Raw genomic sequence first — 21,801 nt, forward strand, 5'->3', positions numbered from 1 at the left:
TCGAGAAACGTTCATTTCGAAAATGTTTTAAAAAATCGAGGTACATTTTTATTTATTGATCAATCGAGATGAAATCACTTTTAATGAGTATTATATAGGTAAATAAGCTGAATTCGGTCAAAAATTTGTCCAGAAAAAAATGCATTCAAAATTGTACCGAAATAATCGCATGTTTTTTTTCTTCAATATACAAAATCCGTGACAACGATTTCTTATTGAAAATTGCATTTTAACAGTTTTTTGAATGAATATCGTTATATTTGCTTGAATTAAAGGAAAAAGTACAAAAACTGTGGTTTCAGCGGTTATATTTGAAAATAGTGAAAAAATTCTCAAAAAATGCTTCTCTGGTCGAGAAACGTCGATTTTTGAAAATTTTATTAAAAATCGAGGTACATTTTTATTTATTGATCAATCGAGATGAAATCACTTTTAATGAGTATTTTATAGGTAAATAAGCTGAGTTCAGTCAAAAATTTGTCCAGAAAAAAATGCATTCAAAAGTGAACCGAAAAAATCGCATGTTTTTTTTTCTTCAAGATACAAAATCCGTGACAACGATTTCTTATTGAAAATTGAATTTTAACAGTTTTTTGAATGAATATCGTTATATTTGCTTGAATTAAAGCAAAAAGTACAAAAACTATGGTTTCAGCGGTTATATTTGAAAATAGTGAAAAAAATTCTCAAAAAGTGCTTCTCTGGTCGAGAAACGTCGATTTTGAAAATTTTATTAAAAATCAAGGTACATTTTTATTTATTGATCAATCGAGATGAAATCACCTTTAATGGTTATTGTATAGGTAAATAAGCTGAATTCGGTCAAACATTTGTCCAGAAAAAAATGCATTCAAAAGTGTACCGAAAAAATCGCATGTTTTTTTCTTCAAGATACAAAATCCGTGACAACGATTTCTTATTGAAAATTGAATTTGAACAGTTTTATGAATGAATATTGTTACATTTGCTTGAATTAAAGCAAAAAGTACAAAATTAATGGTTTCAGTGATTATATTTGAAAATAGCGAAAAAAAATCAAAATGTGCTTCTCTGGTCGAGAAACGTCGATTTTGAAAATGTTAAAAAAAATCGAGGTACATTTTTATTTATTGATCAATCGAGATGAAATCCCTTTTAATGAGTATTTTATAGGTAAATAAGCTGATTTCGGTCAAAAATTTGTCCAGGAAAAAATGCATTCAAAATTGTACCGAAAAAATCGCATGTTTTTTTTCTTCAAGATACAAAATCCGTGACAACGATTTCTTATTGAAAATTGAATTTGAACAGTTTTTTGAATGAATATCGTTACATTTGCTTGAATTAAAGCAAAAAGTACAAAAACTATGGTTTCAGCGGTTATATTTGAAAATAGTGAAAAAATTCTCAAAAAGTGCTTCTCTGGTCGAGAAACGTCGATTTTGAAAATTTTATTAAAAATCGAGGTACATTTTTATTTATTGATCAATCGATATGAAATCACTTTTAATGAGTATTTCATAGGTATTTAAGCTAAATTTGGTCAAAAATTTGTCCAGAAAAAAATGCATTCAAAAGTGAACCGAAAAAATCGCATGCTTTTTTTCTTCAAGACACAAAATCCGTGACGATTTCTTATTGAAAATTGAATTTTAACAGTTTTTTGAATGAATATCGTTATATTTGCTTGAATTAAAGCAAAAAGTACAAAAACTATGGTTTCAGCGGTTTTATTTGAAAATAGTGAAAACATTCTCAAAAAGTGCTTTTCTGGTCGAGAAACGTTCATTTCGAAAATGTTTTAAAAAATCGAGGTACATTTTTATTTATTGATCAATCGAGATGAAATCACTTTTAATGAGTATTATATAGGTAAATAAGCAGAATTCGGTCAAAAATTTGTCCAGAAAAAAATGCATTCAAAATTGTACCGAAATAATCGCATGTTTTTTTTCTTCAATATACAAAATCCGTGACAACGATTTCTTATTGAAAATTGCATTTTAACAGTTTTTTGAATGAATATCGTTATATTTGCTTGAATTAAAGGAAAAAGTACAAAAACTGTGGTTTCAGCGGTTATATTTGAAAATAGTGAAAAAATTCTCAAAAAATGCTTCTCTGGTCGAGAAACGTCGATTTTTGAAAATTTTATTAAAAATCGAGGTACATTTTTATTTATTGATCAATCGAGATGAAATCACTTTTAATGAGTATTTTATAGGTAAATAAGCTGAGTTCAGTCAAAAATTTGTCCAGAAAAAAATGCATTCAAAAGTGAACCGAAAAAATCGCATGTTTTTTTTTCTTCAAGATACAAAATCCGTGACAACGATTTCTTATTGAAAATTGAATTTTAACAGTTTTTTGAATGAATATCGTTATATTTGCTTGAATTAAAGCAAAAAGTACAAAAACTATGGTTTCAGCGGTTATATTTGAAAATAGTGAAAAAATTATCAAAAAGTGCTTCTCTGGTCTAGAAACGTCGATTTCGAAAATGTTATTAAAAATCGAGGTACATTTTTATTTATTGATCAATCGAGATGAAATCACTTTTAATGAGTATTTTATACGTATATAACCTAAATTCGGTCAAAACTTTGTCCAGAAAAAAATGCATTCAAAATTGTACAGAAAAAATCGCATGCTTTTTTTCTTCAAGACACAAAATCCGTGACGATTTCTTATTGAAAATTGAATTTTAACAGTTTTTTGAATGAATATCGTTATATTTGCTTGAATTAAAGCAAAAAGTACAAAAACTATGGTTTCAGCGGTTATATTTGAAAATAGTGAAAAAATTCTCAAAAAGTGCTTCTCTGGTCGAGAAACGTCGATTTTGAAAATTTTATTAAAAATCAAGGTACATTTTTATTTATTGATCAATCGAGATGAAATCACTTTTAAAGAGTATTTTATAGGTAAATAAGCTGAATTCGGTCAAACATTTGTCCAGAAAAAAATGCATTCAAAAGTGTACCGAAAAAATCGCATGTTTTTTTCTTCAAGATACAAAATCCGTGACAACGATTTCTTATTGAAAATTGAATTTGAACAGTTTTATGAATGAATATTGTTACATTTGCTTGAATTAAAGCAAAAAGTACAAAATTAATGGTTTCAGTGATTATATTTGAAAATAGCGAAAAAAAAACTCAAAATGTGCTTCTCTGGTCGAGAAACGTCGATTTTGAAAATGTTAAAAAAAATCGAGGTACATTTTTATTTATTGATCAATCGAGATGAAATCCCTTTCAATGAGTATTTTATAGGTAAATAAGCTGAATTCGGTCAAAAATTTGTCCAGGAAAAAATGCATTCAAAATTGTAACGAAAAAATCGCATGTTTTTTTTCTTCAAGATACAAAATCCGTGACAACGATTTCTTATTGAAAATTGAATTTGAACAGTTTTTTGAATGAATATCGTTACATTTGCTTGAATTAAAGCAAAAAGTACAAAAACTATGGTTTCAGCGGTTATATTTGAAAATAGTGAAAAAATTCTCAAAAAGTGCTTCTCTGGTCGAGAAACGTCGATTTTGAAAATTTTATTAAAAATCGAGGTACATTTTTATTTATTGATCAATCGATATGAAATCACTTTTAATGAGTATTTCATAGGTATTTAAGCTAAATTTGGTCAAAAATTTGTCCAGAAAAAAATGCATTCAAAAGTGAACCGAAAAAATCGCATGTTTTTTTTCTTCAAGGTAAAAAAAATCCGTGACAACGATTTCTTATTGAAAATTGAAATTTAACAGTTTTTTAAATGAATATCGTTATATTTGCTTGAATTAAAGCAAAAAGTACAAAAACTATGGTTTCAGCGGTTTTATTTGAAAATAGTGAAAAAATTCTCAAAAAGTGCTTCTATGGTCGAGAAACGTTCATTTCGAAAATGTTATTAAAAATCGAGGTACATTTTTATTTATTGATCAATCGAGATGAAATCACTTTTAAAGAGTATTTTATATGTATTTAAGCTAAATTCGGTCAAAACTTTGTCCAGAAAAAAAATGCATTCAAAATTGTACAGAAAAAATCGCATACTTTTTTTCTTCAAGACACAAAATCCGTGACGATTTCTTATTGAAAATTAAATTTTAACAGTTTTTTGAATGAATATCGTTATATTTGCTTGAATTAAAGCAAAAAGTACAAAAACTATGGTTTCAGCGGTTATATTTGAAAATAGTGAAAAAATTCTCAAAAAGTGCTTCTCTGGTTGAGAAACGTCGATTTTGAAAATTTTATTAAAAATCAAGGTACATTTTTATTTATTGATCAATCGAGATGAAATCACTTTTAATGGTTATTGTATAGGTAAATAAGCTGAATTTGGTCAAACATTTGTCCAGAAAAAAATGCATTCAAAAGTGTACCGAAAAAATCGCATGTTTTTTTCTTCAAGATACAAAATCCGTGACAACGATTTCTTATTGAAAATTGAATTTGAACAGTTTTATGAATGAATATTGTTACATTTGCTTGAATTAAAGCAAAAAGTACAAAAACTATGGTTTCAGCGGTTATATTTGAAAATAGTGAAAAAATTCTCAAAAAGTGCTTCTTTGGTCGAGAAACGTCGATTTTGAAAATTTTATTAAAAATCGAGGTACATTTTTATTTATTGATCAATCGATATGAAATCACTTTTAATGAGTATTTCATAGGTATTTAAGCTAAATTTGGTCAAAAATTTGTCCAGAAAAAAATGCATTCAAAAGTGAACCGAAAAAATCGCATGTTTTTTTTCTTCAAGGTAAAAAAAATCCGTGACAACGATTTCTTATTGAAAATTGAATTTGAACAGTTTTATGAATGAATATTGTTACATTTGCTTGAATTAAAGCAAAAAGTACAAAATTAATGGTTTCAGTGATTATATTTGAAAATAGCGAAAAAAACTCAAAATGTGCTTCTCTGGTCGAGAAACGTCGATTTTGAAAATGTTAAAAAAAATCGAGGTACATTTTTATTTATTAATCAATCGAGATGAAATCCCTTTTAATGAGTATTTTATAGGTAAATAAGCTGAATTCGGTCAAAAATTTGTCCAGGAAAAAATGCATTCAAAATTGTACCGAAAAAATCGCATGTTTTTTTTCTTCAAGATACAAAATCCGTGACAACGATTTCTTATTGAAAATTGAATTTGAACAGTTTTTTGAATGAATATCGTTATATTTGCTTGAATTAAAGCAAAAAGTACAAAAACTATGGTTTCAGCGGTTATATTTGAAAATAGTGAAAAAATTCTCAAAAAGTGCTTCTCTGGTCGAGAAACGTCGATTTTGAAAATTTTATTAAAAATCGAGGTACATTTTTATTTATTGATCAATCGATATGAAATCACTTTTAATGAGTATTTCATAGGTATTTAAGCTAAATTTGGTCAAAAATTTGTCCAGAAAAAAATGCATTCAAAAGTGAACCGAAAAAATCGCATGTTTTTTTTCTTCAAGGTAAAAAAATCCGTGACAACGATTTCTTATTGAAAATTGAATTTGAACAGTTTTATGAATGAATATTGTTTCATTTGCTTGAATTAAAGCAAAAAGTTTTAAATTATTGGTTTCAGTGATTATATTTGAAAATAGCGAAAAAAAACTCAAAATGTGCTTCTCTGGTCGAGAAACGTCGATTTTGAAAATGTTAAAAAAAATCGAGGTACATTTTTATTTATTGATCAATCGAGATGAAATCCCTTTTAATGAGTATTTTATAGGTAAATAAGCTGAATTCGGTCAAAAATTTGTCCAGGAAAAAATGCATTCAAAATTGTACCGAAAAAATCGCATGTTTTTTTCTTCAAGATACAAAATCCGTGACAACGATTTCTTATTGAAAATTGAATTTGAACAGTTTTTTGAATGAATATCGTTACATTTGCTTGAATTAAAGCAAAAAGTACAAAAACTATGGTTTCAGCGGTTATATTTGAAAATAGTGAAAAAATTCTCAAAAAGTGCTTCTCTGGTCGAGAAACGTCGATTTTGAAAATGTTAAAAAAAATCGAGGTACATTTTTATTTATTGATCAATCGAGATGAAATCCCTTTTAATGAGTATTTTATAGGTAAATAAGCTGAATTCGGTCAAAAATTTGTCCAGGAAAAAATGCATTCAAAATTGTACCGAAAAAATCGCATGTTTTTTTTCTTCAAGATACAAAATCCGTGACAACGATTTCTTATTGAAAATTGAATTTGAACAGTTTTTTGAATGAATATCGTTATATTTGCTTGAATTAAAGCAAAAAGTACAAAAACTATGGTTTCAGCGGTTATATTTGAAAATAGTGAAAAAATTCTCAAAAAGTGCTTCTCTGGTCGAGAAACGTCGATTTTGAAAATTTTATTAAAAATCGAGGTACATTTTTATTTATTGATCAATCGATATGAAATCACTTTTAATGAGTATTTCATAGGTATTTAAGCTAAATTTGGTCAAAAATTTGTCCAGAAAAAAATGCATTCAAAAGTGAACCGAAAAAATCGCATGTTTTTTTTCTTCAAGGTAAAAAAAATCCGTGACAACGATTTCTTATTGAAAATTGAATTTGAACAGTTTTATGAATGAATATTGTTTCATTTGCTTGAATTAAAGCAAAAAGTACAAAATTATTGGTTTCAGTGATTATATTTGAAAATAGCGAAAAAAAACTCAAAATGTGCTTCTCTGGTCGAGAAACGTCGATTTTGAAAATGTTAAAAAAAATCGAGGTACATTTTTATTTATTGATCAATCGAGATGAAATCCCTTTTAATGAGTATTTTATAGGTAAATAAGCTGAATTCGGTCAAAAATTTGTCCAGGAAAAAATGCATTCAAAATTGTACCGAAAAAATCGCATGTTTTTTTTCTTCAAGATACAAAATCCGTGACAACGATTTCTTATTGAAAATTGAATTTTAACAGTTTTTTGAATGAATATCGTTACATTTGCTTGAATTAAAGCAAAAAGTACAAAAACTATGGTTTCAGCGGTTGTATTTGAAAATAGTGAAAAAATTCTCAAAAAGAGCTTCTCTGGTCGAGAAACGTCGATTTTGAAAATTTTATTAAAAATCGAGGTACATTTTTATTTATTGATCAATCGAGATGAAATCACTTTTAATGAGTATTTTATAGGTAAATAAGCTGAATTCAGTCAAAAATTTGACCAGAAAAAAATGCATTCTTTTAAATTCCAATAGATATGAAAAAAGCAAACATATATTCTTTTTGTTATTGTTTTAAAAAGATGAAGGTTAATTTGTCTCACTTACTTTAAATTCGAATTATTAACTAGCACTCTCGGCAACGGCCATATCACGCTGAAAACACCGGTTCTCGTCCGATCACCGAAGTTAAGATGCGTTGAGCGCAGTCAGTACTTGGGAGGGAGAGCACTTAGGAACACTGCTTGTCGTTAGCATTTTCACTTTTTTTTGTCTTTTAAATTCCAATAGATATGAAAAAAGCAAACATATTTTCTTTTTGATATTGTTTTAAAAAGATGAAGGTTATTTTGTCTCACTTAATTTAAATTCGAATTATTAACTTGCACTCTCGTCAACGGCCATATCTCGCTGAAAACACCGGTTCTCGTCCGATCACCGAAGATAAGCAGCGTCGAGCGCAGTCAGTCCTTGGGAGGGAGACCACTTAGGAACAGTGCGTGCCGTTGGCTTTTTCACTTTTTTTCCTCTTTTAAATTCCAATAGATATGAAAAAAGCAAACATATTTTCTTTTTGTTATTGTTTTAAAAAGATGAAGGTTAATTTGTCTCACTTTCTTTAAATTCGAATTATTAACTAGCACTCTCGGCAACGGCCATATCACGCTGGAAACACCGGTTCTCGTCCGATCACCGAAGTTATGCAGCGTCGAGCTCAGTCAGTACTTGGGAACACTTCGTGCCGTTGGCTTTTTCCTTTTTGTTTCCTCTTTTAAATTCCACCAGATATGAAAAAAGCAAACAAATCTTCTTTTTGTTATTGTTTTATAAAGATGAAGGTTAATAAAATTCAAATTATTAACTAGTACTGTCGGCAACGGCCATATCACAATGAATACACCTGTTCTCGTCCGATCACCGAAGTTAAGCCGCGTCGAGCGCAGTCAGTACTTGGGAGGGAGACCACTTAGGAACACTGCGTGCCGTTGGCTTTTTCACTTTTTTTCCCTCTTTTAAATTCCAATAGATATGAAAAAAGCATACATATTTTCTTTTTGTTATTGTTTTAAAAAGATGAAGTTTAATTTGTCTCACTTAATTTAAATTCGAATTATTAACAAGCACTCTCGTCAACGGCCATATCACGCTGAAAACACCGGTTCTCGTCCGATCACCGAAGTTAAGCAGCGTCGAGCGCAGTCAGTGCTTGGGAGGGAGAGCACTTAGGAACACTGCTTGACGTTAGCTTTTTCACTTTTTTTTGTCTTTTAAATTCCACCAGATATGAAAAAAGCAAACATATCTTTGTTTTGTTATTGTTTTATAAAGATGAAGGTTAATAAAATTCAAATTATTAACTAGTACTGTCGGCAACGGCCATATCACAATGAATACACCTGTTCTCGTCCGATCACCGAAGTTAAGCAGCGTCGAGCGCAGTCAGTACTTGGGAGGGAGAGCACTTAGGAACACTGCTTGCCGTTAGCTTTCTCACTTTTTTTTGTCTTTTAAATTCCAATAGATATGAAAAAAGCAAACATATTTTCTTTTTGTTATTGTTTTAAAAAGATGAAGGTTAATTTGTCTCACTTAATTTAAATTCGAATTGTTAACTAGCACTCTCGGCAACGGCCATATCACGCTGGAAACACCGGTTCTCGTCCGATCACCGAAGTTAAGCAGCGTCGAGCTCAGTCAGTACTTGGGAACACTTCGTGCCGTTGGCTTTTTCCTTTTTGTTTCCTCTTTTAAATTCCACCAGATATGAAAAAAGCAAACATATCTTCTTTTTGATATTGTTTTATAGGGATGAAGGTTAATTAAATTCAAATTATTAACAAGCACTCTCGGCAACGGCTATATCACGCTGAATACACCGGTTCTCGTCCGATCACCGAAGTTAAGCAGCGTTGAGCGCAGTCAGTACTTGGGAGGGAGACCACTTATAAACACTGCTTCCCGTTTGCTTTTTCACTTTTTTTGTCTTTTAAATTCCAATAGATATGAAAAAAGCATACATATTTTCTTTTTGTTATTGTTTTAAAAAGATGAAGGTTAATTTGTCTCACTTACTTTAAATTCGAATTATTAACTAGCACTCTCGGCAACGGCCATATCACGCTGAAAACACCGGTTCTCGTCCGATCACCGAAGTTAAGCAGCGTTGAGCGCAGTCAGTACTTGGGAGGGAGAGCACCTAGGAACACTGCTTGTCGTTAGCATTTTCACTTTTTTTTATATTTTAAATTCCAATAGATATGAAAAAAGCAAACATATTTTCTTTTTGATATTGTTTTAAAAAGGTGAAGGTTAATTTGTCTCACTTTCTTTAAATTCGAATAATTAACTAGCACTCTCGGCAACGGCCATATCACGCTGGAAACACCGGTTCTCGTCCGATCACCGAAGTTATGCAGCGTCGAGCTCAGTCAGTACTTGGGAACACTTCGTGCCGTTGGCTTTTTCCTTTTTGTTTCCTCTTTTAAATTCCACCAGATATGAAAAAAGCAAACATATCTTCTTTTTGTTATTGTTTTATAAAGATGAAGGTTAATAAAATTCAAATTATTAACTAGTACTGTCGGCAACGGCCATATCACAATGAATACACCTGTTCTCGTCCGATCACCGAAGTTAAGCAGCGTCGAGTGCAGTCAGTACTTGGGAGGGAGACCACTTAGGAACACTGCGTGCCGTTGGCTTTTTCACTTTTTTTCCCTCTTTTAAATTCCAATAGATATGAAAAAAGCATACATATTTTCTTTTTGTTATTGTTTTAAAAAGATGAAGGTTAATTTGTCTCACTTAATTTAAATTCGAATTATTAACAAGCACTCTCGTCAACGGCCATTTCACGCTGAAAACACCGGTTCTCGTCCGATCACCGAAGTTAAGCAGCGTCGAGCGCAGTCAGTGCTTGGGAGGGAGAGCACTTAGGAACACTGCTTGCCGTTAGCTTTTTCACTTTTTTTTTGTCTTTTAAATTCCAATAGCTATGAAAAAAGCAAACATATTTTCTTTTTGTTATTGTTTTAAAAAGATGAAGGTTAATTTGTCTCACTTAATTTAAATTCGAATTATTAACTTGCACTCTCGTCAACGGCCATATCACGCTGAAAACACCGGTTCTCGTCCGATCACCGAAGTTATGCAGCGTCGAGCTCAGTCAGTACTTGGGAACACTTCGTGCCGTTGGCTTTTTCCTTTTTGTTTCCTCTTTTAAATTCCACTAGATATGAAAAAAGCAAACATATCTTCTTTTTGTTATTGTTTTATAAAGATGAAGGTTAATAAAATTCAAATTATTAACTAGTACTGTCGGCAACGGCCATATCACAATGAATACACCTGTTCTCGTCCGATCACCGAAGTTAAGCAGCGTCGAGTGCAGTCAGTACTTGGGAGGGAGACCACTTAGGAACACTGCGTGCCGTTGGCTTTTTCACTTTTTTTCCCTCTTTTAAATTCCAATAGATATGAAAAAAGCATACATAATTTCTTTTTGTTATTGTTTTAAAAAGATGAAGGTTAATTTGTCTCACTTTCTTTAAATTCGAATTATTAACTTGCACTCTCGTCAACGGCCATATCACGCTGAAAACACCGGTTCTCGTCCGATCACCGAAGTTATGCAGCGTCGAGCTCAGTCAGTACTTGGGAACACTTCGTGCCGTTGGCTTTTTCCTTTTTGTTTCCTCTTTTAAATTCCACCAGATATGAAAAAAGCAAACATATCTTCTTTTTGTTATTGTTTTATAAAGATGAAGGTTAATAAAATTCAAATTATTAACTAGTACTGTCGGCAACGGCCATATCACAATGAATACACCTGTTCTCGTCCGATCACCGAAGTTAAGCAGCGTCGAGCGCAGTCAGTACTTGGGAGGGAGAGCACTTAGGAACACTGCTTGCCGTTAGCTTTCTCACTTTTTTTTGTCTTTTAAATTCCAATAGATATGAAAAAAGCAAACATATTTTCTTTTTGTTATTGTTTTAAAAAGATGAAGGTTAATTTGTCTCACTTAATTTAAATTCGAATTGTTAACTAGCACTCTCGGCAACAGCCATATCACGCTGGAAACACCGGTTCTCGTCCGATCACCGAAGTTAAGCAGCGTCGAGCTCAGTCAGTACTTGGGAACACTTCGTGCCGTTGGCTTTTTCCTTTTTGTTTCCTCTTTTAAATTCCACCAGATATGAAAAAAGCAAACATATCTTCTTTTTGATATTGTTTTATAGGGATGAAGGTTAATTAAATTCAAATTATTAACAAGCACTCTCGGCAACGGCTATATCACGCTGAATACACCGGTTCTCGTCCGATCACCGAAGTTAAGCAGCGTTGAGCGCAGTCAGTACTTGGGAGGGAGACCACTTATAAACACTGCTTCCCGTTTGCTTTTTCACTTTTTTTGTCTTTTAAATTCCAATAGATATGAAAAAAGCATACATATTTTCTTTTTGTTATTGTTTTAAAAAGATGAAGGTTAATTTGTCTCACTTACTTTAAATTCGAATTATTAACTAGCACTCTCGGCAACGGCCATATCACGCTGAAAACACCGGTTCTCGTCCGATCACCGAAGTTAAGCAGCGTTGAGCGCAGTCAGTACTTGGGAGGGAGAGCACCTAGGAACACTGCTTGTCGTTAGCATTTTCACTTTTTTTTGTATTTTAAATTCCAATAGATATGAAAAAAGCAAACATATTTTCTTTTTGATATTGTTTTAAAAAGGTGAAGGTTAATTTGTCTCACTTTCTTTAAATTCGAATAATTAACTAGCACTCTCGGCAACGGCCATATCACGCTGGAAACACCGGTTCTCGTCCGATCACCGAAGTTATGCAGCGTCGAGCTCAGTCAGTACTTGGGAACACTTCGTGCCGTTCGCTTTTTCCTTTTTGTTTCCTCTTTTAAATTCCACCAGATATGAAAAAAGCAAACATATCTTCTTTTTGTTATTGTTTTATAAAGATGAAGGTTAATAAAATTCAAATTATTAACTAGTACTGTCGGCAACGGCCATATCACAATGAATACACCTGTTCTCGTCCGATCACCGAAGTTAAGCAGCGTCGAGTGCAGTCAGTACTTGGGAGGGAGACCACTTAGGAACACTGCGTGCCGTTGGCTTTTTCACTTTTTTTCCCTCTTTTAAATTCCAATAGATATGAAAAAAGCATACATATTTTCTTTTTGTTACTGTTTTAAAAAGATGAAGGTTAATTTGTCTCACTTAATTTAAATTCGAATTATTAACAAGCACTCTCGTCAACGGCCATATCACGCTGAAAACACCGGTTCTCGTCCGATCACCGAAGTTAAGCAGCGTCGAGCGCAGTCAGTGCTTGGGAGGGAGAGCACTTAGGAACACTGCTTGCCGTTAGCTTTTTCACTTTTTTTTTGTCTTTTAAATTCCAATAGCTATGAAAAAAGCAAACATATTTTCTTTTTGTTATTGTTTTAAAAAGATGAAGGTTAATTTGTCTCACTTAATTTAAATTCGAATTATTAACTTGCACTCTCGTCAACGGCCATATCACGCTGAAAACACCGGTTCTCGTCCGATCACCGAAGTTATGCAGCGTCGAGCTCAGTCAGTACTTGGGAACACTTCGTGCCGTTGGCTTTTTCCTTTTTGTTTCCTCTTTTAAATTCCACCAGATATGAAAAAAGCAAACATATCTTCTTTTTGTTATTGTTTTATAAAGATGAAGGTTAATAAAATTCAAATTATTAACTAGTACTGTCGGCAACGGCCATATCACAATGAATACACCTGTTCTCGTCCGATCACCGAAGTTAAGCAGCGTCGAGCGCAGTCAGTACTTGGGAGGGAGACCACTTAGGAACACTGCGTGCCGTTGGCTTTTGCACTTTTTTTTGTCTTTTAAATTCCAATAGATATGAAAAAAGCAAACATATTTTCTTTTTGTTATTGTTTTAAAAAGATGAAGGTTAATTTGTCTCACTTAATTTAAATTCGAATTATTAACTTGCACTCTCGTCAACGGCCATATCACGCTGAAAGCACCGGTTCTCGTCCGATCACCGAAGTTAAGAAGCGTCGAGCGCAGTCAGTCCTTGGGAGGGAGACCACTTAGGAACACTGCGTGCCGTTGGCTTTTTCACTTTTTTTTGTCTTTTAAATTCCAATAGATATGAAAAAAGCAAACATATTTTCTTTTTGTTATTGTTTTAAAAAGATGAAGGTTAATTTGTCTCACTTAATTTAAATTCGAATTATTAACTAGCACTCTCGGCAACGGCCATATCACGCTGGAAACACCGGTTCTCGTCCGATCACCGAAGTTAAGCAGCGTCGAGCTCAGTCAAAACTTGGGAACACTTCGTGCCGTTGGCTTTTTCCTTTTTGTTTCCTCTTTTAAATTCCACCAGATATGAAAAAAGCAAACATATCATCTTTTTGTTATTGTTTTATAAAGATGAAGGTTAATTAAATTCAAATTATTAACTAGTACTGTCGGCAACGGCCATATCACAATGAATACACCTGTTCTCGTCCGATCACCGAAGTTAAGCAGCGTCGAGCGCAGTCAGTACTTGGGAGGGAGACCACTAAGGAACACTGCGTGCCGTTGGCTTTTTCACCTTTTTTTCCCTCTTTTAAATTCCAATAAATATGAAAAAAGCATACATATTTTCTTTTTGTTATTGTTTTAAAAAGATGAAGGTTAATTTGTCTCACTTAATTTAAATTCGAATTGTTAACTAGCACTCTCGGCAACGGCCATATCACGCTGGAAACACCGGTTCTCGTCCGATCACCGAAGTTAAGCAGCGTCGAGCTCAGTCAAAACTTGGGAACACTTCGTGCCGTTGGCTTTTTCCTTTTTGTTTCCTCTTTTAAATTCCACCAGATATGAAAAAAGCAAACATATCTTCTTTTTGTTATTGTTTTATAAAGATGAAGGTTAATTAAATTCAAATTATTAACAAGCACTCTCGGCAACGGCCATATCACGCTGAATACACCGGTTCTCGTCCGATCACCGAAGTTAAGCAGCGTTGAGCGCAGTCAGTACTTGGGAGGGAGACCACTTATAAACACTGCTTCCCGTTTGCTTTTTCACTTTTTTTTGTCTTTTAAATTCCAATAGATATGAAAAAAGCATACATATTTTCTTTTTGTTATTGTTTTAAAAAGATGAAGGTTAATTTGTCTCACTTACTTTAAATTCGAATTATTAACTAGCACTCTCGGCAACGCCATATCACGCTGAAAACACCGGTTCTCGTCCGATCACCGAAGTTAAGCAGCGTTGAGCGCAGTCAGTACTTGGGAGGGAGAGCACTTAGGAACACTGCTTGCCGTTAGCATTTTCACTTTTTTTTGTATTTTAAATTCCAATAGATATTAAAAAAGCAATCATATTTTCTTTTTGATATTGTTTTAAAAAGGTGAAGGTTAATTTGTCTCACTTTCTTTAAATTCGAATTATTAACTAGCACTCTCGGCAACGGCCATATCACGCTGGAAACACCGGTTCTCGTCCGATCACCGAAGTTAAGCAGCGTCGAGCTCAGTTAGTACTTGGGAACACTTCGTGCCGTTGGCTTTTTCCTTTCAGGCATATGTAACGATATTCATTCAAAAAACTGTTCAAATTCAATTTTCAATAAGAAATCGTTGTCAAGGATTTTTTTACCTTGAAGAAAAAAAACATGCGATTTTTTCGGTTCACTTTTGAATGCATTTTTTTCTGGACAAATTTTTGACTGAATTCAGCTTATTTACCTATAAAATACTCATTTAAAGTGATTTCATCTCGATTGATCAATAAATAAAAATGTACCTCGATTTTTAATAAAATTTTCAAAATCAACGTTTCTCGACCAGAGAAGCACTTTTTGAGAATTGTCTCACTATTTTCAAATATAACCACTGAAACCATAGTTTTTGTACTTTTTGCTTTAATTCAAGCAAATATAACGATGTTCATTCAAAAAACTGTTAAAATTCAATTTTCAATAAGAAATCGTTGTCACGGATTTTGTGTCTTGAAGAAAAAAAGCATGCGATTTTTTCGGTACAATTTTGAATGGATTTTTTTCTGGACAAATTTTTGACCGAATTTAGCTTAAATACATATAAAATACTCATTAAAAGTGATTTCATCTCGATTGATCAATAAATAAAAATGTACCTCGATTTTTAATAACATTTTAAAATCGACGTTTCTCGACCAGAGAAGCACATTTTGAGAATTTTTTACTATTTTCAAGTATAAGCGCTGAAACCATTATTTTTGTAATTTTTGCTTTAATTCAAGCAAATATAACGATATTCATTCTAAAAACTGTTAAAATTCATTTTTCAATAAGAAATCGTTGTCACGTATTTTTTGTCTTGAAGAAAAATACATGCGATTTTTTCGGTTCACTTTTGAATGCATTTTTTTCTGGACAAATGTTTGACCGAATTCATCTTATTTACCTATATAATACTCATTAAAAGTGATTTCATCTCGATTGATCAATAAATAAAAATGTACCTCGATTTTTTATAACATTTTCAAAATCGACGTTTCTCGACCAGAGAAGCACATTTTGAGTTTTTTTTTCACTATTTTCAAATATAAGCGCTGAAACCATTATTTTTGTAATTTTTGCTTTAATTCAAGCAAATATAACGATATTCATTCAAAAAACTGTTAAAATTCAATTTTCAATAAGAAATCGTTGTCACGGATTTTTTTACCTTGAAGAAAAAACATGCGATTTTTTCGGTTCACTTTTGAATGCATTTTTTTCTGGACAAATTTTTGACTGAATTCAGCTTATTTACCTATAAAATACTCATTTAAAGTGATTTCATCTCGATTGATCAATAAATAAAAATATACCTCGATTTTTAATAAAATTTTCAAAATCAACGTTTCTCGACCAGAGAAGCACTTTTTGAGAATTTTCTCACTATTTTCAAATATAACCACTGAAAAAATAGTTTTTGTACTTTTTGCTTTAATTCAAGCAAATATAACGATGCTCATTCAAAAAACTGTTAAAATTCAATTTTCAATAAGAAATCGTTGTCACGGATTTTGTGTCTTGAAGAAAAAAAGCATGCGATTTTTTCGGTACAATTTTGAATGGATTTTTTTCTGGACAAATTTTTGACCGAATTTAGCTTAAATACATATAAAATACTCATTAAAAGGGATTTCATCTCGATTGATCAATAAATAAAAATGTACCTCGATTTTTAATAACATTTTCAAAATCGACGTTTCTCGACCAGAGAAGCACATTTTGAGTTTTTTTTCACTATTATCAAATATAACCGCTGAAACCATTATTTTTGTAATTTTTGCTTTAATTCAGGCATATGTAACGATATTCATTCAAAAAACTGTTCAAATTCAATTTTCAATAAGAAATCGTTGTCAAGGATTTTTTTACCTTGAAGAAAAAAAACATGCGATTTTTTCGGTTCACTTTTGAATGCATTTTTTTCTGGACAAATGTTTGACTGAATTCAGCTTATTTACCTATAAAATACTCATTTAAAGTGATTTCATCTCGATTGATCAATAAATAAAAATGTACCTCGATTTTTAATAAAATTTTCAAAATCAACGTTTCTCGACCAGAGAAGCACTTTTTGAGAATTGTCTCACTATTTTCAAATATAACCACTGAAACCATAGTTTTGTACTTTTTGCTTTAATTCAAGCAAATATAACGATATTCATTCAAAAAACTGTTAAAATTCAATTTTCAATAATTCAAATTCAAAATTCAAATTCAAAAATGTTTATTTTTTACTTTTCATTACATTACAGTTTGCTACGGGGCTAAGTCACATTGTGACTTGTAAGCCCCGTGCCTATCTGCTTAATTTAATATAACAATTTAATTTAATCAAATAAAAAATAGATTTAACAATGGTGTCTTATAATAATTCGTGTTAAAGATTCATGAAAAAAGATTTAATGAATATATGTTATATCCACTTAAAATTGAACAGTGGCATGGTATATTATAAAATATTTAACAATTGGTTATGCCAAAGGTGGCTTTATAAAAACAAGTTAAATAAAAAAGTAAAGGTTTTATTATTTTTTTCTAATATTAGTGATTTTATAGTCTTTTTAAATCTAGTTAAAGTCGGTTTTGCTTGAATTTCAGGTGATATTGTGTTATATAATTTTATTCCCGTATAAAAGATAGACGTGAATTTTTTTGAGGTGTTACATTTAGGTAAATCTAATAGCTCTAGTGATCTAGTATGTCTATTTTTCTGCTTCTGAAGAAATCGTTGTCACGGATTTTGTGTCTTGAAGAAAAAAAGCATGCGATTTTTTCTGTACAATTTTGAATGGATTTTTTTCTGGACAAATTTTTGACCGAATTTAGCTTAAATACATATAAAATACTCATTAAAAGTGATTTCATCTCGATTGATCAATAAATAAAAATGTACCTCGATTTTTAATAACATTTTAAAATCGACGTTTCTCGACCAGAGAAGCACATTTTGAGAATTTTTTCACTATTTTCAAATATAAGCGCTGAAACCATTATTTTTGTAATTTTTCCTTTAATTCAAGCAAATATAACGATATTCATTCAAAAAACTGTTAAAATTCAATTTTCAATAAGAAATCGTTGTCACGGATTTTGTGTCTTGGATTTTTTTCTGGACAAATTTTTGACCGAATTTAGCTTAAATACATATAAAATACTCATTAAAAGTGATTTCATCTCGATTGATCAATAAATAAAAATGTACCTCGATTTTTAAAAACATTTTAAAATCGACGTTTCTCGACCAGAGAAGCACATTTTGAGAATTTTTTCACTATTTTCAAGTATAAGCGCTGAAACCATTATTTTTGTAATTTTTGCTTTAATTCAAGCAAATATAACGATATTCATTCTAAAAACTGTTAAAATTCAATTTTCAATAAGAAATCGTTGTCACGGATTTTGTGTCTTGAAGAAAAATACATGCGATTTTTTCGGTTCACTTTTGAATGCATTTTTTTCTGGACAAATGTTTGACCGAATTTAGCTTAAATACATATAAAATACTCATTAAAAGTGATTTCATCTCGATTGATCAATAAATAAAATGTACCTCGATTTTTAATAACATTTTCAAAATCGACGTTTCTCGACCAGAGAAGCACATTTTGAGAATTTTTTCACTATTTTCAAATATAACCGCTGAAACCATTATTTTTGTTTCTTTTGCTTTAATTCAAGCAAATGTAACGATATTCATTCAAAAAACTGTTAAAATTCAATTTTCAATAAGACATCGTTGTCACGGATTTTGTATCTTGAAGGAAAAAAACATGCGATTTTTTCGGTACACTTTTGAATGCATTTTTTTCTGGACAAATGTTTGACCGAATTCATCTTATTTACCTATATAATACTCATTAAAAGTGATTTCATCTCGATTGATCAATAAATAAAAATGTACCTCGATTTTTAATAAAATTTTCAAAATCGACGTTTCTCGACCAGAGAAGCACTTTTTGAGAATTTTTTCACTATTTTCAAATATAACCGCTGAAACCATAGTTTTTGTACTTTTTGCTTTAATTCAAGCAAATGTAACGATATTCATTCAAAAAACTGAATGAAATCGTTGTCACGGATTTTGTATCTTGAAGAAAAAAAACATGCGATTTTTTCGTTACAATTTTGAATGCATTTTTTCCTGGACAAATTTTTGACCGAATTCAGCTTATTTACCTATAAAATACTCATTGAAAGGGATTTCATCTCGATTGATCAATAAATAAAAATGTACCTCGATTTTTTTTAACATTTTCAAAATCGACGTTTCTCGACCAGAGAAGCACATTTTGAGTTTTTTTTTCGCTATTTTCAAATATAATCACTGAAACCATTAATTTTGTACTTTTCGCTTTAATTCAAGCAAATATAACGATATTCATTCAAAAACATGCGATTTTTTCGGTTCACTTTTGAATGCATTTTTTTCTGGACAAATTTTTGACTGAATTCAGCTTATTTACCTATAAAATACTCATGAAAAGTGATTTCATCTCGATTGATCAATAAATAAAAATGTACCTCGATTTTTAATGAAATTTTCAAAATCGACGTTTCTCGACCAGAAAAGCACATTTTGAGTTTTATTTTCGCTATTTACAAATATAATCACTGAAACCATTAATTTTGTACTTTTCGCTTTAATTCAAGCAAATATAACGATATTCATTCAAAAAACTGTTAAAATTCAATTTTCAATAAGAAATCGTTGTCACGGATTTTTTTACCTTGAAGAAAAAAAACATGCGATTTTTTCGGTTCACTTTTGAATGCATTTTTTTCTGGACAAATTTTTGACTGAATTCAGCTTATTTACCTATAAAATACTCATTAAAAGTGATTTCATCTCGATTGATCAATAAATAAAAATGTACCTCGATTTTTAATAAAATTTTCAAAATCGACGTTTCTCGACCAGAGAAGCACTTTTTGAGAATTTTTTCACTATTTTCAAATATAACCGCTGAAACCATAGTTTTTGTACTTTTTGCTATAATTCAAGCAAATATAACGATATTCATTCAAAAAACTGTTAAAATTCAATTTTCAATAAGAAATCGTTGTCACGGATTTTTTTACCTTGAAGAAAAAAAACATGCGATTTTTTCGGTTCACTTTTGAATGCATTTTTTTCTGGACAAATTTTTGACTGAATTCAGCTTATTTACCTATAAAATACTCATGAAAAGTGATTTCATCTCGATTGATCAATAAATAAAAATGTACCTCGATTTTTAATAAAATTTTCAAAATCGACGTTTCTCGACCAGAGAAGCATTTTTTGAGAATTTTTTCAATATTTTCAAATATAACCGCTGAAACCATAGTTTTTGTACTTTTTGCTATAATTCAAGGAAATATAACGATATTCATTCAAAAAACTGCTAAAATTCAATTTTCAATAAGAAATCGTTGTCACGGATTTTTTTACCTTGAGAAAAAAAACATGCGATTTTTTCGGTTCACTTTTGAATGCATTTTTTTCTGGACAAATTTTTGACTGAATTCAGCTTATTTACCTATAAAATACTCATGAAAAGTGATTTCATCTCGATTGATCAATAAATAAAAATGTACCTCGATTTTTAATGAAATTTTCAAAATCGACGTTTCTCGACCAGAAAAGCACATTTTGAGTTTTATTTTCGCTATTTACAAATATAATCACTGAAACCATTAATTTTGTACTTTTCGCTTTAATTCAAGCAAATATAACGATATTCATTCAAAAAACTGTTAAAATTCAATTTTCAATAAGAAATCGTTGTCACGGATTTTTTTACCTTGAAGAAAAAAAACATGCGATTTTTTCGGTTCACTTTTGAATGCATTTTTTTCTGGACAAATTTTTGACTGAATTCAGCTTATTTACCTATAAAATACTCATTAAAAGTGATTTCATCTCGATTGATCAATAAATAAAAATGTACCTCGATTTTTAATAAAATTTTCAAAATCGACGTTTCTCGACCAGAGAAGCACATTTTGAGAATTTTTTCACTATTTTCAAATATAACCGCTGAAACCATTATTTTTGTTTCTTTTGCTTTAATTCAAGCAAATGTAACGATATTCATTCAAAAAACTGTTAAAATTCAATTTTCAATAAGACATCGTTGTCACGGATTTTGTATCTTGAAGGAAAAAAACATGCGATTTTTTCGGTACACTTTTGAATGCATTTTTTTCTGGACAAATGTTTGACCGAATTCATCTTATTTACCTATATAATACTCATTAAAAGTGATTTCATCTCGATTGATCAATAAATAAAAATGTACCTCGATTTTTAATAAAATTTTCAAAATCGACGTTTCTCGACCAGAGAAGCACTTTTTGAGAATTTTTTCACTATTTTCAAATATAACCGCTGAAACCATAGTTTTTGTACTTTTTGCTTTAATTCAAGCAAATGTAACGATATTCATTCAAAAAACTGAATGAAATCGTTGTCACGGATTTTGTATCTTGAAGAAAAAAAACATGCGATTTTTTCGTTACAATTTTGAATGCATTTTTTCCTGGACAAATTTTTGACCGAATTCAGCTTATTTACCTATAAAATACTCATTGAAAGGGATTTCATCTCGATTGATCAATAAATAAAAATGTACCTCGATTTTTTTTAACATTTTCAAAATCGACGTTTCTCGACCAGAGAAGCACATTTTGAGTTTTTTTTTCGCTATTTTCAAATATAATCACTGAAACCATTAATTTTGTACTTTTCGCTTTAATTCAAGCAAATATAACGATATTCATTCAAAAACATGCGATTTTTTCGGTTCACTTTTGAATGCATTTTTTTCTGGACAAATTTTTGACTGAATTCAGCTTATTTACCTATAAAATACTCATGAAAAGTGATTTCATCTCGATTGATCAATAAATAAAAATGTACCTCGATTTTTAATGAAATTTTCAAAATCGACGTTTCTCGACCAGAAAAGCACATTTTGAGTTTTATTTTCGCTATTTACAAATATAATCACTGAAACCATTAATTTTGTACTTTTCGCTTTAATTCAAGCAAATATAACGATATTCATTCAAAAAACTGTTAAAATTCAATTTTCAATAAGAAATCGTTGTCACGGATT

General features: G+C 30.8%; 28 pseudogenes; all 28 read left to right on the forward strand.

The window, feature by feature from the left end:
• The first annotated feature begins 7,284 nt into the window (after positions 1 to 7,284).
• On the forward strand, positions 7,285 to 7,403 carry LOC149590774 (5S ribosomal RNA; annotated as a pseudogene).
• A 136-nt stretch (positions 7,404 to 7,539) lies between these two features.
• On the forward strand, positions 7,540 to 7,658 carry LOC149590775 (5S ribosomal RNA; annotated as a pseudogene).
• Positions 7,659 to 7,794: 136 nt separating this feature from the next.
• LOC149590776 (5S ribosomal RNA) lies at positions 7,795 to 7,897 on the forward strand (annotated as a pseudogene).
• Positions 7,898 to 8,019: 122 nt separating this feature from the next.
• LOC149590777 (5S ribosomal RNA) lies at positions 8,020 to 8,138 on the forward strand (annotated as a pseudogene).
• Positions 8,139 to 8,275: 137 nt separating this feature from the next.
• LOC149590778 (5S ribosomal RNA) lies at positions 8,276 to 8,394 on the forward strand (annotated as a pseudogene).
• A 121-nt stretch (positions 8,395 to 8,515) lies between these two features.
• On the forward strand, positions 8,516 to 8,634 carry LOC149590779 (5S ribosomal RNA; annotated as a pseudogene).
• A 136-nt stretch (positions 8,635 to 8,770) lies between these two features.
• Positions 8,771 to 8,873, forward strand: LOC149590780 (5S ribosomal RNA; annotated as a pseudogene).
• Positions 8,874 to 8,995: 122 nt separating this feature from the next.
• LOC149590781 (5S ribosomal RNA) lies at positions 8,996 to 9,114 on the forward strand (annotated as a pseudogene).
• A 135-nt stretch (positions 9,115 to 9,249) lies between these two features.
• On the forward strand, positions 9,250 to 9,368 carry LOC149590782 (5S ribosomal RNA; annotated as a pseudogene).
• Positions 9,369 to 9,504: 136 nt separating this feature from the next.
• Positions 9,505 to 9,607, forward strand: LOC149590783 (5S ribosomal RNA; annotated as a pseudogene).
• Positions 9,608 to 9,729: 122 nt separating this feature from the next.
• Positions 9,730 to 9,848, forward strand: LOC149590784 (5S ribosomal RNA; annotated as a pseudogene).
• A 137-nt stretch (positions 9,849 to 9,985) lies between these two features.
• LOC149590785 (5S ribosomal RNA) lies at positions 9,986 to 10,104 on the forward strand (annotated as a pseudogene).
• A 137-nt stretch (positions 10,105 to 10,241) lies between these two features.
• On the forward strand, positions 10,242 to 10,344 carry LOC149590786 (5S ribosomal RNA; annotated as a pseudogene).
• A 122-nt stretch (positions 10,345 to 10,466) lies between these two features.
• On the forward strand, positions 10,467 to 10,585 carry LOC149590787 (5S ribosomal RNA; annotated as a pseudogene).
• Positions 10,586 to 10,722: 137 nt separating this feature from the next.
• LOC149590788 (5S ribosomal RNA) lies at positions 10,723 to 10,825 on the forward strand (annotated as a pseudogene).
• Positions 10,826 to 10,947: 122 nt separating this feature from the next.
• Positions 10,948 to 11,066, forward strand: LOC149590789 (5S ribosomal RNA; annotated as a pseudogene).
• Positions 11,067 to 11,202: 136 nt separating this feature from the next.
• LOC149590790 (5S ribosomal RNA) lies at positions 11,203 to 11,305 on the forward strand (annotated as a pseudogene).
• Positions 11,306 to 11,427: 122 nt separating this feature from the next.
• LOC149590791 (5S ribosomal RNA) lies at positions 11,428 to 11,546 on the forward strand (annotated as a pseudogene).
• Positions 11,547 to 11,681: 135 nt separating this feature from the next.
• LOC149590792 (5S ribosomal RNA) lies at positions 11,682 to 11,800 on the forward strand (annotated as a pseudogene).
• A 361-nt stretch (positions 11,801 to 12,161) lies between these two features.
• LOC149590793 (5S ribosomal RNA) lies at positions 12,162 to 12,280 on the forward strand (annotated as a pseudogene).
• Positions 12,281 to 12,417: 137 nt separating this feature from the next.
• On the forward strand, positions 12,418 to 12,536 carry LOC149590794 (5S ribosomal RNA; annotated as a pseudogene).
• Positions 12,537 to 12,673: 137 nt separating this feature from the next.
• Positions 12,674 to 12,776, forward strand: LOC149590795 (5S ribosomal RNA; annotated as a pseudogene).
• Positions 12,777 to 12,898: 122 nt separating this feature from the next.
• On the forward strand, positions 12,899 to 13,017 carry LOC149590796 (5S ribosomal RNA; annotated as a pseudogene).
• A 136-nt stretch (positions 13,018 to 13,153) lies between these two features.
• Positions 13,154 to 13,272, forward strand: LOC149590797 (5S ribosomal RNA; annotated as a pseudogene).
• Positions 13,273 to 13,633: 361 nt separating this feature from the next.
• LOC149590798 (5S ribosomal RNA) lies at positions 13,634 to 13,752 on the forward strand (annotated as a pseudogene).
• A 363-nt stretch (positions 13,753 to 14,115) lies between these two features.
• LOC149590799 (5S ribosomal RNA) lies at positions 14,116 to 14,234 on the forward strand (annotated as a pseudogene).
• Positions 14,235 to 14,370: 136 nt separating this feature from the next.
• Positions 14,371 to 14,488, forward strand: LOC149590800 (5S ribosomal RNA; annotated as a pseudogene).
• A 136-nt stretch (positions 14,489 to 14,624) lies between these two features.
• Positions 14,625 to 14,727, forward strand: LOC149590801 (5S ribosomal RNA; annotated as a pseudogene).
• Positions 14,728 to 21,801: the final 7,074 nt, after the last annotated feature.

This window comes from Phalangium opilio, unplaced genomic scaffold (assembly GCF_054372755.1).
Source record: "Phalangium opilio isolate 3A_F unplaced genomic scaffold, DU_Popi_V2 ptg000505l_1, whole genome shotgun sequence".
Lineage (NCBI taxonomy): Eukaryota > Metazoa > Arthropoda > Arachnida > Opiliones > Phalangiidae > Phalangium > Phalangium opilio.